A 17,782-nucleotide genomic window follows, 5' to 3' on the forward strand; every position below is an offset into this window, starting at 1 on the left:
AAGATCATTTTGGCGACGATAATCCGTCACCGGTGATCGGACCGGAGGGTTGACCGGTCAAAGATTCAGACAGGTGGGGCTAGTAGTTGCCGACTTGGTTACTTCCATGTGGGTTTGTCATGAGTTTTATCGTCGACGGTCCTGTCAGTAATATGTTGGCCGTCAGTTTGACCGGACAACGATGCTGATATATGGGCTGGGCCCAGAAGATGCTAACGTGGCTGCTTACATGTGGGACCATGTGTTCTATTTCGGTGACGCTGTGTCCTCTAACCGGTCAATGATTCTGACATGTGGGCCCATTGTTGTGATGACGTGGATGCTGGCACGCAGGTCCATACGTGGGTGACATGGCTTCTTACGTGGGACCGTACGCTTGTGACACCATTCATGATCGTCACAGTATTTAGGCATGGTCAATTTGCATTATATTGCAATTGGGGGTCACATTTCATTCAATATTGATTTTTAAAAATAAATTAATATGAATTCATGTGAAATTTAAATTTCAATCCAAATTCAGCAGTCACAACTTTTAGTAAACCGCAACCTTCACAATTGTGAACTCAAACAGACTGTACAAGACATTACAATAGCCAACCATGAGCCACAGCTACAGAATGAAAATTAGACATATGCCTTAATTGCATTGGTCACATCTCATTGGATGGTGCCAACGCAGTCCGGGCGATGAACTTTAGCAATCCGTCAATATCATCAAGCCTGTTTTCGAGATCTAAGGTGTTCACTTCCTTTGCTTCCTTGACGAGGTTAGGTTCTTGTTGTTTCCTCCACATGGGCAGTGTTCATTCATTCAAGACGGTTATGCAGATATAACAGGCCCAATAACAGACTTTCAATTTCAGCTTGTTGCTCTGACAGGGCCTTCTTGACACCTTCTAGAACTTTTTCATGCTCTGCAAGGGTAATCTTCACACATTCTTGGCAATGATGCAAGGGTAATCTTCACAGAATTTCAGCATGTTTGAATATAATTTTATGTTAAATATTTTTCAAATAAACATTGATTTCTCTTGAATGGTTTGACACATTTTTTGAAAAAAATATTATAATATTTTTTTCACTTTCTATAAACCATTTCAAAAAACTGACAAACATAATTTGAAATGCCTAAACATTTTCAGAAAACCTTATGAACGTTTCTATTAAAGGTACACAACATTTTTATAAATTAAACAAACATTTTTTTTAGATCGTGTTAAGTTTTCTCAAAATTTTATGAACAATTTTTTAAATGGGTGAACATTGTTTTTAATTTCACATTTTTTAATGGTATGAAACTTTTTTTAAATTACACATACTTTTTACAGTGTATAAACATACTTAATTAAATGTCATAAACACTTTTCTTACATTACATAAACATATTTTATTTATGTTTTCAATTCTTTTATCTATTTACATAAATGTTCTAGAAATGTATGCTTGCATAAGTAAGTGTTCAAGTATTCTTTTAAATGCCTGTATTTAGAAATGTTTACCACACATTAAAAATCTTCATCGAATGTAATAGTTTGTTGGCATAATTTTTTTAAATCAAGCAACTGAAAAATGTTCACACATTTAAAAGTATGTTCTTAGTAGTTTTAAAGAATGTCCAAAAAATACAAATTTTGTTCACGTAATAGGAAAAAAATGTTCATACCTTTCAAAAACAATGGCTGTGCCACTTAAAAAATATTCACGAGTAAGATCCAGATGGGCATGTAAGGCACCCTCGTTCAACTAGCCACCTTTACTCATCGACACTGTGGGGTTGATATTAAACTTGGGAACGTTGCTGCTCGGACATGCACTTCAACTGACCTTATGCACTTGTAGGACATAAGAAGGTAGTAAAATTTATTGGCTAGAATTTTAAATTTGGAATTGTAACTCAAAGAATTTCTTCTAGTAATTTGATGTCATGTTGTTTAAGACAAATTTTAGACATGAAGTATCAAGTTTCATATAAACACAACCTGGCAATTATTTGAGAGTTTCTCTTATGTACTTGTCTAAACAAAACTCTTTGTTTTATCTATGAATAAAATTCAAAAATGTTTTCTTATTTTTTACATGGCAGTTGTGACGATCCGTTCTTTGGAGAAACTGATGGGAAGATTGTTCAGATGTCAGCTGATGGTCATGCCATGGAGGTGTTCATGAGTGTTGTTGTTGATGTGTTCATGCCCAAACCATGGGGATTGAGGTTCTAGAGTTTATGATTAAGGAGGTCATCAAGAAGAAGAACACCCCTGGTCCAACTTACTTCAATGATGGACGAGACAATGTTCAACTCATTGATTTATATTTTCTTGAGTATGGATTGCCGTGTTGGTTAGTTTTATTGTGTTGCTTAATTTCAAGAGATTAATGGTAATGGGCATTTGTTGTTAGCAAATAGACAAGACATGATATCCATGATTAGATGGGGTCAAAATAATACTTGATTAACCCTATTTTTAGAAGGCCTTGATGAAATAAATGACAAGCATATTTATCCCTTTTCACCTTTATGAACAAATATCAGAACCAATAGGTGCATATTTTTAAGTTTAACAGGAGGTGTGTTTTGAGTTTTTCATAGGAGAGAGGTGGGAGCTGCTTGGGATTTTCTAATATTTATTGAGAGTTTATATTTAAGATGGTACTTTAAAGTAGTTACTTGTGTTTACAAACCTCCATAAATAATCAATGTAATATATTTAATTCATTTCCTGTGTAATGATATTCACCCTCTTGGTCTCTCGTAACCAATATCTTCTCAATGTATAGATACGTAATATTCCTTGTTTATAAATATATTAATTATTTGTCAAAAACATGTGATAGAGACCATGTCATCGACCAAATAAATGACAACTTATTAAGAATTGGCATCTATGATATGTATTATTGGATTATATCCATTATATACTTAAGGTAATTGATGTTCTAACAAAAAAAGAGAAATAGTCTACATCATACAATTTTGAAACATATGACAGTCAACTACCCAACCCTGAGTTAAGAAATCATGTCTAGAGGACACAATATTATATAATACAATATATTATATAGTCATGCTCCTCCAGTGATTTCCACTGAGAACCTCACGATCAACACACACACCACTCGATTCAGTCCCTTCTTCCCTGTGCCACCGGCCACAACATCCTCTCCTCCTCTACCCAATGATGTCAAAATCAGTATGTGGTACATGTTCTTCATGCCAGCACAAAAGCGACTCAATTCATTGGGTTCTAGGATTCGGTGTTTCTTAACTAGAGGTTCTTGGTCTCCTGCATGGAGACGACAATTGCGTTGCAAGGAGGCTTAATGTGATGCAACTTTAAATGGTACCTTAGTTGTGATAAGTGTATACATCTTGAAATATATATCTGCCTCAATCCATTACAAGCCCATTCGACGAAACCATGAAGAAGATCCACCCATAAGTCAGCAAGCACCCCTTCCTCATCACGTGCATTGTGAAATCGCCATCAAGTTCTTGTTGTTGCCTATGTCCACAGTCAAACCAACATGTTGGCACATTGTGCCGGTGGTGGTCTTCTCCACGACTCAGTACACTGACAATTTATTCCATACACAACACAGACATCAGGTGAACCCATGTTCTCTCGATAGCGCACTTCACCTACGAGGCACAATTAGTCATTGCCAACTTCAGGCGATGGTGAGTAAAGACGTTTGTGCCGCTACTAAAGAAGTTGTCCCACACATGTGGTGTAGCTAGGATTTGGAGTGTAGATCAATGGACACATTTTTTCCCGAAAAATACAACATGGCGACTGATACGTCCATTTTGCATCATGCTTTTATATCAATATTCATTGCATTATGGGTTGTTACTACACATTATGTCACAATGCTTATGCCTTTTCTCTCTTATTTTATAAGGTTTACGTGAAGAGGGAGAATGCCGATAGTTGGAATTCTGGGCTGGAAAAGGAGCAAATATTAGAGACCTATTCTGCAAAACTACAAAAGTCCTGATACTCCACGAAAGTCAGTTTTGTAATATATTAAAAATATTGGGCGAAGAAAGCACCAGAGGGGGGCCACCCAGCAACCATGAGGGTGGAGGGCGCGCCCTACCCCCCTTAGCGCGCCCCCTGCCTTGTGGTCCACCTGGCAGGCCCCCGATGCCCATCTTCTGTTATATGGTGTCTTTTGCCCTGGAAAAAATCATAAGAAAGCTTTCGGGATGAAGCGCCGCCGTCTCGAGGCGAAACCTGTGCAGGACCAATCTAGGGCTCCGGCGGAGCTGTTCTGCTGGGGAAACATCCCTCCGGGAGGGGGAAATCGTCGCCATCGTCATCACCATTGATTCTCTCATCGAGAGGGGGTCAATCTCCATCAACATCTTCACCAGCACCATCTCATCTCAAACCCTAGTTCATCTCTTGTATCCGATCTTTGTCTCAAAACCTTAGATTGGTACGTGTGGGTTGTTAGTAGTGTTGATTACTCCTTGTAGTTGATGCTAGTTGGTTTATTCGGTGGAAGATCATATGTTCAGATCCTTAATGCTATTCAATACCCCTCTGATTATGAACATGAATATGATTTGTGAGTAGTTACATTTGTTCCTGAGGACATGGGAGAAGTCTTGTTATAAGTAATCATGTGAATTTGGTATTTGTTCGATATTTTGATGAGATGTATGTTGTCTCTCCTCTAGTGGTGTTATGTGAACGTCGACTACATGACACTTCACCATGATTTGGGCCTAGGGGAAGGCGTTGGGAAATAATAAGTAGATGATGGGTTGCTAGAGTGACAGAAGATTAAACCCTAGTTTATGCATTGCTTCGTAAGGGGCTGATTTGGATCCATATGTTTCATGCTATGGTTAGGTTTACCTTAATTATTATTTCGTAGTTGCAGATATTTGCGAGAGGGGTTAATCATAAGTGGGATGCTTGTCCAAGGAAGGGCAGTACCCAAGCACAGGTCCACCCACATATCAAATTATCAAAGTAATGAACGCGAATCATATGAGCATGATGAAAACTAGCTTGACAGTAATTCTCATGTGTCCTCGGGAGCGCTTTGCTTTATATAAGAGTTTGTACAGGCTTGTCCTTTGCTACAAAAAGGATTGGGCCACCTTGTTGCACCTTAGTTACTTTTGTTACTTGTTACCCATTATGAATTATCTTATCACAAAACTATCTATTACCGATAATTTCAGTGCTTGCAAAGAACACTTTACTGATAACCACTTGTCATTCCCTTCTGCTCCTCGTTGGGTTCGACACTCTTACTTATCGAAAGGACTACGACAGATCCCCTACGCTTGTGGGTCATCAGCGACCTATTCATAAAGAATTTATGAAAAGCACATAGCGTTGATATCTTCTAAGAATATTAAAATTCATAAATAAGTATGAAAAGTGCATAAACAAAGTCATCACACCTTATTTGTTGGTGAAGGGATGAAAAGGGAACATTGACTTTCTACATGTTTCAGAGAAAGAGCTGCAACTATTTTATGATAAAAATGCATAACTTACCAATTACTAATTACAACCAGTTGATACGTCCATTTTGCATCATGCTTTTATGATGATATTTATTTCGTTATGGATTGTTATTTCACATTATGATACAATATTTATGCCTTTTCTCTCTTATTTTACAATATTGAAGAGAGAGAATGCCAGCAGCTGGAATTCTGGACTGGAAAGGAGCAGATTTGAGGTACCTATTCTGCACAACTCCAAAAATGTAGTCCTGAAACTTTACGGAGAATTATTTTGGAATATATAAAAATATTGGGCAAAAAACAACAGAAGGGGACCCACCAGGTAGCCACAAGCCTGGGAGGGCGCCCTACCCCCCAGGGCGCGCCTCCGGGGCTTGTGCCCCCCGGGCATCGTTTGGTGCCCATCTTCTGCTATATGGAGGGTTTTGACCTAGAAAAAAAATCATAAGGAAGCTTTCGGGACAAAGAGCCGCCATTTCGAGGCGGAACCGGGGCAGAAGCAATCTAGGGCTCCGGCGGAGCCATTCTGCCGGGGGCACTTCCCTCCAGGAGGGGAAATCGAAGCCAACGTCATCACCAACGATCCTGTCATCAAGGGAGGGGCAATCTTCATCAACATCTTCACCAGCAACATCTGCTCTCAAACCCTAGTTCATCTCTTGTATTCAATCTTTGTCTCAAAACCTCAGATTGGTACCTGTGGGTTGCTAGTAGTGTTGATTACTCCTTGTAGTTGATGCTAGTTGGTTTATTTGGTGGAAGATCATATGTTTAGATCCTTAATGATATTTATTACCCCTCTAATCTCGAACATGAATATGCTTTGTGAGTAGTTACGTTTGTTCCTGAGGACGTGGGAGAAGTCTTGCTATAAGTAATCATGTGAATTTGGTATTCGTTCGATGTTGGGAAGTGAAGCGCCTTTAGTGAGTGGGAGTGAAGCTCCTTTGATGAGTGGAATTTGGTAAGGAAAAATTTATATTACATGCTAAAATTTACTGTTACACGTCATTACGGAAAATCATCCTTGAAGGGTTTTTTTCAGGGTATCTTTACCTCGACCGGAAGAGCAAAGAGTTGCCCCTCAACCTACTGCACCTACTGAAAATATTTACTATGAAATTCCTTCGGGTATGATAGAGAAACTGCTAGTTAATCCTTATATAGGAGATGGAGCACTACATCCTGATATGCATCTAATCTATGTGGATGAATGAGGGAGTCCTGGACTAGGGAGTGTCCGGATAGCCGAACTATCATCATCGGCCGGACTCCAAGACTATGAAGATACAAGATTGAAGACTTCGTCCCGTGCCCGGATGGGACTTTCCTTGGCGTGGAAGGCAAGCTTGGCAATACGGATATGTAGATCTCCTACCATTGTAACCGACTCTGCGTAACCCTAGCCCTCTCCGGTGTCTATATAAACTGGAGGGTTTTAGTCCATAGGACGATCATAACAACAATCATACCATAGGCTAGCTTCTAGGGTTTAGCCTCCTTGATCTCGTGGTAGATCCACTCTTGTACTACCCATATCATCAATATTAATCAAGCAGGAGTAGGGTTTTACCTCCATCGAGAGGGCCCGGACCTGGGTAAAAACATCGCGTCCCTTGTCTCCTGTTACCATCCGCCTAAACGCACAGTTCGGGACCCCCTACCCGAGATCCGTCGGTTTTGACACCGACATTGGTGCTTTCATTGAGAGTTCCTCTGTGTCGTCACCGATAGGCTTGATGGCTCCTTTGATCATCAACAACGACGCAGTACAGGGTGAGACTTTTCTCCCCGGACAGATCTTCGTGTTCGGCGGCTTTGCACTGCGGGCCAATTCGCTTGGCCATCTGGAGCAGATTGAAAGCTACGCCCCTGGCCATCAGGTCAGATTTGGAAATCTAAACTTCACGGCTGACATCCGCGGAGACTTGATCTTCGATGGATTCGAACCACAGCCGAGCGCGCCGCACTGTCTTGATGGGCATGATTTAGCTCTACTGCCGGACAGTGCCCTGGAGGCCGCACACGAGTCCGCTCCGATCCTCAATTCGGAGCCGGCTGCCCAGATCGAGGATGGGTGGCTAGACACTGCCTCGGGGGCTGCTACCCCTACGGCGATGGAGCCGGATACTGACCTTGTCACTTGTGAAGCTCGTGACTCCGAGGTGCCGGACTCCTCGCCGGACTCCGAACCTCCTGCGCCCCTACCAATCGAATCTGATTGGGCACCGATCATGGAGTTCACCGCTGCGGACATCTTTCAACACTCACCTTTTAGCGATATCCTGAGTTTGCTAAAGTCTCTCTCGCTATCAGGAGAGCCCTGGTCGAATTGCGGTCAGGATGGTTGGGATGCGAACGACGAAGAAATTCAAAGCCCACCCACCACCCACTTTGTAGCCACTGTCGACGATCTAACCGACATGCTAGACTACGACTCCGAAGACATCGACGGTATGGACGACGATGCCGGAGACGACCAAAAATCAGCGCCTACTGGGCACTAGAAAGCCACCTCAACTCATGACGTATACATGGTGGATACACCAAAAGGAAGCGATAACGAGGAACAACGGGACGCGGTGAAGGATAATTCCCCCGAAAAACAAACAAAACGGCGACGCAAGCGCCGCCCGAAGTCCCGCCTCGATAACAACAACACTCATAATGACCCAGCCATAGAGCAGGGTGAACCAGTGGACGACGAACATGCAACCAAGCAACCATCCGAACAGGATGAATTCGACAAGCAACCCATCCCCGGCGAAAACAATAGTCCAGACGATCTCACGCCGGACACATCACCGAAGCATAAGAACCTTCACAAAAGGCTCGTCGCCACTGCAAGAAGCTTGAAGAAGCAGAAGCGGAAGCTCAAAACAGCGGAAGACGTACTCAGAATGAGATGGAGCAAAGTACTCAAGACCGCAGACAAATACGGCAATAGTCACCAAACAAAGAGCTACCCGAAGCGCAAGCTGTTGCCCGAATTCGACGAGGAGGCCGTAGAGCCACCACAATCAAAAAGCAAAGAGGCCGCCTGGCCGGATAGACGACCAGATGACAGGCTAAGAGCGGCAAGCGGCGCCGCACACAAGCTGGCACATGATACACATAAAGATCCTCGCAAAAAGGATGGCCCGGTCAGGTCCATTTATGGGCCAAAAAAGAGGGCTCCAAGAAGCAACACAACACGCCGAGTGTCCGAAGACAACGGCACACCTAAATACAGGGGCGCTGCACACCCACTATGTTTCACCGATGAGGCACTGGATCATGAATTTCCAGCGGGTTTTAAGCCCGTAAACATAGAGGCATACGACGGAACAACAGACCCCGGAGTCTGGATTGAGGATTATATCCTACACATACATATGACTAGAGGAGATGATCTCCATGCCATAAAATACTTACCCCTCAAGCTCAAAGGGCCAGCTCGGCATTGGCTCAAAAGCCTCCCAGAAAATACCATTGGAAGTTGGGAAGGGCTCGAGGATGCGTTTAGAGCAAATTTTCAGGGGACTTTTGTCCGCCCTCCGGATGCAGACGATTTAAGTCACATAACTCAATAGCCCGAAGAGTCAGCACGCAAATTCTGGAACAGGTTCCTCACCAAAAAGAACCAAATAGTCGACTGTCCGGACGCCGAAGCCTTAGCAGCTTTTAAACATAACGTCCGAGACGAATGGCTCGCCAGACACCTCGGCCAGGAAAAACCAAGAACAATGGCCGCGCTAACAAGCCTCATGACCCGCTTTTGCGCGGGGGAAGATAGCTGGCTGGCTAGATGCAGCACCAGCGACCCGGGTACATCTGAGGTCAGGGATGGAATTGGGAAATCACGACGCAGAAAAGATCAGTGCCGGAATAAGGAAAATGGCCCAAAGAACATGGCGGTCAACGACGGATTCAAAAGCTCTCGGCCGAACAACAAAACACTGCCTCTTAAGGACAACAGTGACGAGCTATCCAACCTAAACAAAATCTTGGATAGGATATGTCAAATCCACAGTACCCCCGGGAAGCCTGCGAACCATACCCACCGAGATTGTTGGGTCTTCAAACAGTCCGGCCGACTTAACGCCGAACACAAGGGGCTCGACACACCAAGCGAAGACGATGACGAACCCCACAAGCAGAGCACCGGAAAACAAAAGAACTTCCCAGAAGAAGTAAAAACAGTGAATTCACTTCAAGTGATAACAAGGAAAAACACGGCGGCGTCTATCAAAGCACATGCCGCACGGTCCACCCCAGCGGAATCCCGAGATTGGATGACAAAACCAATTACTTTCGACCACCTGGATTACTCCAGGAGTATGCGAAACGCAGGATGATCTGCTTTGATATTGGATCCTATAATCGACGGACTACGATTTACACAAGTCCTAATGGACGGCGGCAGCGATTTAAACCTGCTATATCCGGACACAATCCGCAGGATGGGGATAGACCCTACCAAAATTCGCCATAGCAGCACTTCCTTCAAAGGAGTGACGCCATGCCCTTACGCCAATTGCACGGGCTCCTTACTACTAGAAGTTGTGTTCGGTTCATCCGACAACTTCCGTCGCGAAAAGCTAATTTTCCATATCGCCCCATTTAAAAGTAGCCATCAAGCACTATTGGGACGTGAAGCTTTCGCCCGCTTTAACGCAATACCGCATTACACGTCTCTTACACTTAAAATGCTCGGTCCACGCGGCATTATCTCTTTGAAAGGTCGCTTAAGACCCCGGACACGGCTAGGCGAGGCCGGCATAAATAAACTAGGAGCTTCCTAGCCGCATACCCCTTTACAAGGGGCTGTGAGCATGAACAATAAGAGCCAACAAAAGCTCAACTTCATTCACTTTTTCATTCTCTGTTTTAAATACATTTCTTGCACGATATCTTTCCAAACTAAGTTCCTCTCTTTTACAGATGAACAGCGTGCTACACCCGTCCAGGATACAGCACAACGGAGACACAGGCGCAGACGTGCAGCAGGGACCCGTTGCAAGGATTCTTTTCAGATTAAGACCCTGCGTAAACCTTTTTTACTGTCTCTTGTTGATACACATCCCCCGGTTTCTTATCACAACCGAGGAGGAGGCTGGCGTTTTGGCATCGACCGCGTCAGCAGATTTCGCGCGTACCCGGACACTAGGGGCTTAGGGCATCGTTCTGCCCGTTTTCATAAAGACCGAATACCTCAGGGAGTGTTCGGCTTCTCGAGTTAGGCCTTATATGCATCAGCTCCGAATCATGTCTTTGGTCAAATGTTGGGTTTTCCCGGCTCCTGTGTTTTGCTGCCTAGGATGAGCCACTATATCCGTCATGGCAAATCCGGACAATCTATTCAGCTCAGCCCACTCAGCCAACCGATCGGTCAACGGAAGTGAACGCTCCGGACTGTGGAATTGAGACCAAAACAGCTCTTCCATCCCGTGATCCTTTTGGCTTCGGAAGTGCACAACCGCATCCGCCGCACTCGCCGCCAAATCCAGATAAGGATCCTCCGCACCCCACAGCTGGCCCAGCTGAACATACTTCGGATCTGTGAACTTCCTGCGCAGCAGAAAGGGCTTTCCAGCCGCAATGTCTCCTGCCTGACGCAGCTCCTCCTTTATAGCCCTCAGTGCAGAACGAGCATCCTTGGCTTCGGCGGTGGCGTTCTTCAGGTCCTCTTGCTCCGCTCGGCGTTCTTTTTCAAGAACCTCATAGCGGTCGGTAACATCCTTCAGCTTCACGGCCATTCCGGCTATCTCCTCCCTGCTTCGGCAGTGAGCAGCCTTTTCGGCTTTTAGTTTTCAGCCTACCCTCGAGGCAGCCGCATCACTCCTTCTAGCCTACTCCTTGGCTCGAGCAAGCTCTGCCCGAAGGTCCTCCACAGCAGCGGCACCATCTGTATCCAGCATACATGTTGTAAGGAGTGGGCGTCAGCTCCCTTACTAGGTGACCGCGGAGAAACAACCTACCTTGTGACTCGTCAAGTCGTTTATTGACCAGCGCGATGTCCGCATCCGCAACGTCGAGTTGCCGCTTTAGCTCGGCAACTCTATCAGTCCAGCTGGCCACCAGACGATCCGCCACCTGCATAGGAAAAGCGAGAATTAATAACTGAGATTATGATCCTCGGCACGCGGTCGCTTTCGACAACATACCGAGTCTCAGGGGTTACTATCTATACAGGGCGCACTCTATGTGCAAAAATGTCAAAAGGTATGTCATTTTTACGTACCTCAAAACCCGCCAGTAAACTTCTGATGGCATCATGCAACCCGCCCTCAGCGGATGAAATTCTTTCAATCACCGTACTCATCAATGTACGGTGATCTTCGGTGATCTTCTGAGATAGACGCTGAGGGAGTCCTAGACTAGGGGGTGTCCGGACAGCCGGACTATCAATATCCGCCGGACTCCAAGACTACGAGATTGAAGACTTCGGCTCGTGTCCGGAAGGTACTTTCCTTGGCGTGGAAGGCAAGCTTGGCAATACGGATATGTAGATCTCCTACCATTGTAACCGACTCTGTGTAACCCTAGCCTCTCCGGTGTCTATATAAACCGGAGGGCCTTAGTCCGTAGGACGAATATACATCTCAACATTCATACCATAGGCTAGCTTCTAGGGTTTAGCCTCCTTGATCTCGTGGTAGATCTACTCTTGTACTACCCACATCATCAATATTAATCAAGCAGGACGTAGGGTTTTACCTCCATCGAGAGGGCCCGAACCTGGGTAAAAACATTGGGTCCCTCGTCTCTTGTTACCATCCGCCTAGACGCACAGTTCAAGACCCCCTACCCGAGATCTGCCGGTTTTGACATCGACATTGGTGCTTTCATTGAGAGTTCCTCTGTGTCGTCGCCGATAGAGCGGATGCCTTTACCCGTCTTCAAAGACGGTGTTTTCGCCGGAGGGGCCTTGGCCGCCGGCCAAACTATCCGGCTTGGTGGTTTTCTCATGACCGCCTGTCCGGCCACCGCTTCGGCAATGACTTCTCAAGTCGTCGAAAGCAATCTTCACGTCAGCCCTAAAGCTGCCGAACAGTCAGATCCAATAGAGATCTCGTCTGTTAACGAGCTCTTGGATCGCATCGCCGCCCTAGGAGTCGCTATGGACTATAATCAGATTGGGCTCAAAACCGATCTGAGAGAGATTAACTCTCCCCAGGCCACCCACCACGTCGCAGTGGTAGAGGAACAACACGGCAATTCTTTGCCAGTGTTGAAAACAATTCACGTCCGGATTCCCGAACCCTCCATGCCAGATTCCCGCGGAGGGACGGACTTCGATCGAGCATTGAACCTAAAATCATGCGTCGCTCCGGACTCACTGTACTGTCTCCAGCAAACCAAGCTTCCGAATTCGGAAGCCCCTCGGCCTTTGAGCCCAAAGATGGGCAGGGATCTGGATTTTACTCCACCCACCCGCCCAGACATATGCGATCTATCTCTAATACGGCAAGAGCCTTCCGAAACAGTACATCATTACTGGGCCAGATTCCTCCTGGTTATGGACAGGATAAAGGACTGCCGAGAGGAAAGCGCAATCTCAATCTTCTGCAATAACTGCACGGACAAGGGAATTCTGAACGCCATTGATCGTCGCAAGATTACACGCTTCACCGATCTGGCGTCCATAGTATGAAAGTACTGTGCGATGGAAAGTTTCCGGAAAACTGAAAATCAATTTTGGGATAATCCGGCCCCAAACCCAGTCCGCAGCAAAAGGGCGCCCTACACTGGCGCCCCAGAGGCAAAAACTAAAAAACAGAAACCCGATAAGGGAAACGGAACCGTACTGGAGGGATGGCTCAATGGACCCTGTAAACTTCATAGTGCAGAGGGAGCCGTCCCAACACATAGCCTTAGAGCATGTTGGATATTACGACAGGTAGCCAAAAGTGGCAAAGAGCTCCTAGCTCCGGGAAACCACTCCAACAATACCAGCACGGTATCAGCAGTCTTCGAGACTTTCGCATCAAATAATATGCGAAAACGAACAATCCGCGAACTCGCCGAAGTCTACCAAGTAGCAACAGCAAACCCATGGAGCGACACAGCTATTACCTTCAACGCCAGCGACGAGCCCACATTTCGAACAACCAGAGCCCCAGTCGCACTGGTACTTAGTCCCATAGTGGACGGCTTTCGACTGACAAAGGTCCTCATGGATGGCGGCAGCGGACTGAACCTCATTTACGAGGAAACTCTGCGAAAAATGGAAATCAATTGGAGCCATATTGAGCGAAGCAGCACAACCTTCAGAGGAATAATCCCTAGCCGGGAAGCGCGCTGCACCGGAAAAATCACACTAGATGTGGTGTTCGGCTCTCCGGACAATTACAGATCCGAAGAAGTCACGTTCCAGGTGGCCCCGTTCAGCAGTGGCTATCACGCCATACTAGGACGAGAGGCATTCACAATTTTTCAAGCAATACCTCATTACGGGTACATGAAGCTCAAAATGCCTGGGCCCAGCGAAATAATCACTCTCGTTAGTGATCCGGACATAGCACTCCGCGCCGAAAATAAGACAGCCGCACTAGCCCTCGAGGCACTATCCGAAGCCTTAGCGGCAGAGGAACTCACCGCGCTGCGCTCTACGGTGAACAGGGACGATGTGATACTTGATAAAAGATCCAAGTCCACCTCCTTCAAACCAACAGATGAGATAATAAAATTCCAGGTCCACCCAACGGACCCAACAAAGACGGCCTCTATCGGGGCTCGGTTGAACCCCGAAGTTGACGCCGCACTGCGCGATTTCCTTCGGGAAAATTGGGATATCTTCGCCTGGCATCCCTCGGACATGCCCGGAATCCCTCGCAGGTTGGCGGAACACAGCCTAAACATCCTAAAAGGGTTTAAGCCAGTCAAACAGGCTCTTCGTCGACTTTCCGAGCCCAAAAGACAGGCAATGGGAGAAGAGCTAGCCAAGCTATTGGAAGCCGGATTCATTAGAGATATCAAACATCCGGACTGGCTAGCAAATTTGGTGATGGTACCAAAGAAGGATAAATCCTGGCGCCTCTGTGTCGATTTTAAAGACCTCAATAAAGCCTGCCCAAAGGATCCCTTCCCTCTCCCCCGCATTGATCAAATTATCGATGCCACAGCAGGGCACGATTCGTTGTGCTTCCTGGACGCGTACTCTGGCTATCATCAAATCAAGATGGCGGAAGCAGATCAAGCCGCAACGGCATTTATCACTCCATACGGACCATTCTGCTTCAACACGATGCCCTTCGGACTCAAAAACGCCGGTGCAACATATCAGCGCATGATTCAAACATGTCTGGCCACCCAGATCGGCAAAACAGTCGAGGCATACGTAGACGACGTAGTCGTCAAAACAAAACACGTCGAAACTTTAGTAGACGATTTGAGGCTCACATTCGACAACCTTAGAGCATATGACATCAAGCTGAATCCGGAAAAATGTGTTTTCGGCGTACCAGCCGGAAAGCTGCTGGGCTTCAACGTATCCGGTAGAGGTATTGAAGCAAATCCGGCCAAAATCCGGGCTCTGTCATAGTTGGATATTCCAAAGGACCTCAAGCAAATACAAAAATTAACAGGATGCGTGGCAGCTTTAAGCCGTTTTATCTCCCGTTTAGGAGAGAAGGCGTTGCCCCTTTATCGCCTCCTAAGGCGCACCGAACACTTTGAGTGGACGGATGCCGCCACTGCCGGACTCGAAGAAATAAAGGCCATATTGGCAACAAATCCGGTCCTGGCTGCGCCCACTGGGCGAACCAATGTTGTTATACATCGCAGCAACACATCAAGTTGTAAGCGCTGTCCTCGTCGTCGAACGAGCGACAGAAGGGCATAAATTCCCTCTTCAAAAACCAGTGTATTACGTATCCACTGTGTTAACCCCCTGCAAATCCCGTTACCCGCACTATCAGAAGATAGCATATGCGGTATTCATGGCATCTCGGAAGCTCCGGCACTACTTTCAAGAGTGTTCGATAACAGTGGCCTCTGAAGTACCAGTCAATGACATTATAAACAACCGCGACGCAACGGGCAGGATTGCAAAATGGGCCATCGAGCTCTTGCCATTTGACATAACTTACAAACCTCGACGAGCCATAAAGTCACAAGTTTTGGCTGACTTCGTCGCCGAATGGACTGAAGCCGAACTCCCTAAAGAGTACGGCGCATACTCCAATTGGACTATGCATTTCGACGGCTCCAAAATGTTGGCCGGACTGGGGGCTGGCGTCGTATTGACGTCCCCCACTGGAGATACTGTCCAGTATGTACTTCAAATAATGTACACGGACTCCAACAATGCAGCCGAATACGAGGCCCTATTACATGGTCTCCGGATGGCGGTCTCCATGGGCATTCAGCGCCTAGAGGTGCGCGGGAATTCAAACCTTGCAATATCCCAAATAAATGGAGACTTTGACGCCAAGGATCCGAAAATGGCAGCATATCGCAATGCTGTCCTGAAAATGTCAGCTCGGTTTGAAGGACTAGAATTCCATCACATAGCCCGAGATAACCAAGCGGCCGACGTCCTGGCACGCATCGGTGCGAAACGTGATGCTGTCCCTCCAAATATCTTCCTGGAACGGCTCTTCAAGCCATCCGTACTATGGGAAGAGGAGCCCGGTAGCGACAAACCGGAGAAAACCGCACCAACCGATGATTCAGCAGATGACATAACACCCTCCGCCCACGATATAATGGCAGTAATCGCCGCGTGGACAGAACCTTTCTTAGCCTACTTACTCAGGCAGGAACTTCCCGAAGACCAAAATGAGGCCCGCTGCATAGTCCGGCGATCGAAGGCCTGCAAGGTCCATGAGGGAGAACTTTATAAAAAAAGTACTACCGGAGTCCTTCAAAGGTGTATCTCCGAAGAAGAAGGGCGAAACCTCCTGGCTGAAATCCATGCCGGACTAGGCGGACACCACGCAGCAGCCCGGGCCCTGGTAGGAAAGGCCTTCCGTACATGATTTTATTGGCCGACGGCTCGGGCAGATGCACAGGACTTGGTCCAGCGATGCGTTGGTTGTCAGCTCTTTGCTAATCAGAGCCATATGCCACCCACCGCCCTCAAAACCATACCCATTACCTGGCCATTCGCGGTATGGGGGCTTGACATGGTTGGACCCCTTAAAGGGGGAGCCCACAAGAAAAAAATACCTATTGGTCATGGTGGACAAGTTCACCAAATGGATAGAGGCCAAACCGGTGAAAACAGCAGAGTCCGGACCAGTGATAGACTTTATATCAGAGGTGGTACACCGCTACGGAGTCCCCCACAACATCATCACCGACAACGGCACGAACTTCACGGCCGATGAGGTCAAGTCATGGTGCAAAAATATGGGCATTAAGCTCGACTATGCGTCAGTCTATCACCCTCAAACCAACGGTCAAGTGGAAAGAGCAAATGGTCTAATAATGAGCAGCATTAAACCCAGACTAGTGAGGTCACTCACCAAATCAGACACCCAATGGGTCGAGGAGCTCGACTCCGTACTCTGGGGGCTGCGGGCAACGCCTAACCGTACTACCGGATTCACACCATTTTTTATGGTATATGGCGCAGAGGCAGTCTTGCCCTGCGACATTATTCATGACTCACCTCGAGTGCGCATGTATGAGGAAAGAGAAGCTGAGCTGGATCGGCAGGACAGCTTGGACACATTGGAGGAAGAACGTGACATCGCGAAGGCTCGTTCCGCATTCTATCAGCAGCAGGCCCGAAGATATCAAAGCAGAGAAGTACGGGCCAAGACTTACAACGTTGGCGAACTGGTTCTACGCCTGTCGGACAAGAAAAAGGACAAGCTCAAGCCCAGATGGGAAGGCCCCTTCATTATTGATCAAGTACTGACCGACGGAGCATACCGTCTACGAAATGCGCCGGACAACCGACTCGAGCCGAACCCATGGAACGCAGCCCGACTCCGACGATTCTATGCCTAGCGCCGGACTAAGAGTTCGTCCCCTTCCCTCGTCCAACCTTTTATATTTCGGCTGTCTTTTGTTTCTCTTTTTATCCTTTTAACTTAAAAGCCCTTCGGGGCCTATTTTCGCATTCTTTGCATACGCACGATGTGCCATCCGCACTCGTTATTCCTGGGGACTTCTTTCACAGAAGCTCAATTATACGGGTTTTATACCCAACACATGTGTCAAGCTTCCACATGTACCTTTTACTCGCCATTATATGCATCGATATGACTTAAGTTTTGGCCAAGCTAGGTTGCCTGGCTCCTGTGCTTACCCCTACGTTCCCGATTGTTCGGCTAGGAGGTAAAGGGAGCACCT

This window comes from Triticum dicoccoides, chromosome 7B (assembly GCF_002162155.2).
Source record: "Triticum dicoccoides isolate Atlit2015 ecotype Zavitan chromosome 7B, WEW_v2.0, whole genome shotgun sequence".
Taxonomy (NCBI): domain Eukaryota; kingdom Viridiplantae; phylum Streptophyta; class Magnoliopsida; order Poales; family Poaceae; genus Triticum; species Triticum dicoccoides.